The sequence below is a fragment of the Otolemur garnettii genome, unplaced genomic scaffold (assembly GCF_000181295.1).
Source record: "Otolemur garnettii isolate 467f Iridium unplaced genomic scaffold, OtoGar3 scaffold00028, whole genome shotgun sequence".
In the NCBI taxonomy this organism is placed as follows: domain Eukaryota; kingdom Metazoa; phylum Chordata; class Mammalia; order Primates; family Galagidae; genus Otolemur; species Otolemur garnettii.
The window spans coordinates 6,357,913-6,359,503 of NW_003852423.1; the positions used below are offsets into that span (position 1 = coordinate 6,357,913).

At 44.1% G+C, this 1,591-nt stretch overlaps 1 pseudogene; it reads left to right on the plus strand.

Moving 5' to 3' along the window:
- The first annotated feature begins 421 nt into the window (after positions 1-421).
- Positions 422-1,310, plus strand: LOC100951138 (annotated as a pseudogene).
- The last annotated feature ends 281 nt before the right edge of the window (positions 1,311-1,591 follow it).

Here is a 1,591-nt window from a genome sequence, read left to right on the forward strand (position 1 = left end):
TAACTTGCAGGGTTGCTGGGCAGTTTTGCTCTGGGGACTTTTTGCGACGGTTATTTTTAGCACGGGTATGAGGGAGTAGGGAGGGAGTAGTGTGTTGCCTCCAGGTGCAAGAGTCTGATATGCGGGTAGAATGTTTTCATTGTTTTTAGGGCCTCCTTACTGCCCTGTGGCCCAACAGTACCCTTGTTAGACAGACCATATAAGTGATCTTTCCAGTCCCCCTCCCACCACCCATCCACCCTTCTCCCCTCCCCTCACCCACCCCCGCCCCATATTCTTGGGCTAGAATTAGGTTGTAGCTTTCATTTGAGAACTATAAATTAGTTTCATAATAGGGCTGTGTACATTGGATACTCTGCTGCCATTTTAAATATGGCTCCATACAACGCTGCCGCTGCCGCTGCTGCCGCAACCCCCTGCCGACAGCTCCGCCGCCATGGAGAATGTGAACGAATACAGCAACATAAAGCAATTCGCAGAGGGATCCAAGATCAGCGCGAGCAAGAATCAGCAGGATGACGGTAAAATGTTTATTGGAGGCTTGAGCTGGGATACAAGCAAGGAAGATCGGACTGAATATTTGTCTCGATTTGGGGAAGTTGTAGACTGCATGATTAAAACAGATCCAGTCACTGGTAGATCAAGAGGATTTGGATTTGTGCTTTTCAAAGATGCTGCTAGTGTTGATAAGGTTTTGGAACTGAAAGAACACAAACTGGATGGCAAATTGATAGACTCCCAAAGAGCCAAAGCTTTAAAAGGGAAAGAGCCCCCAAGAAGGTTTTTGTGGGAGGATTGAGCCCAGACACTTCCGAAGAACAAATTAAAGAATATTTTGGAGCCTTTGGAGAGATTGAAAATATTGAACTTCCCATGGATACAAAAACACATGAAAGGAGAGGATTTTGTTTTATCACATATACAGATGAAGAGCCAGTAAAGAAATTGGTTCTGGGAAGTGTGAAATCAAAGTTGCACAGCCCAAAAAAGTCTATAGGCAGCAACAACAGAAAGGAGGAAGAGGTGTTGCGTCCAGTGGACGAGGTGGTATTAGGGGTAGAGGCCAAGGTCAGGGCCGAAACTGGAACCAAGGATTTAATAACTATTATGATCAAGGATATGGAAATTACAATAGAGCCTATAGTGGTGATCAAAACTGCAGTGGCTATGGGGGATATGACTACACTGGGTATAACTATGGGAACTACGGATATGGACAGGGATATGCAGACTACAGTGGCCAACAGAGCACTTATGGCAAGGCATCTTGAGGCGGTGGCAATCACCAAAACAATTACCAGCCATACTGAAGGAGGACATCGGAGAAACAGGAGGAAATGCTGATGTAACCCATCCTGCAGGACAACAGCGAAGACTGGTCTTCTACTGATCTAAGATGATTATTTTGTGAAAGACTTTCTAGTGTACAAGACACAAATGTGTCCAACTGTATATAGCTGCCAATTAGTTTTCTTTTCTTTTCTTTTTTTTATTAATGATAGCTGTGTACATTCATGGCATCATGGGGGCCAATTAGTTTTCTTTGTTTTTACTTCGTTCTTTCCTATCTGTTATGACTCAATGTGGATTT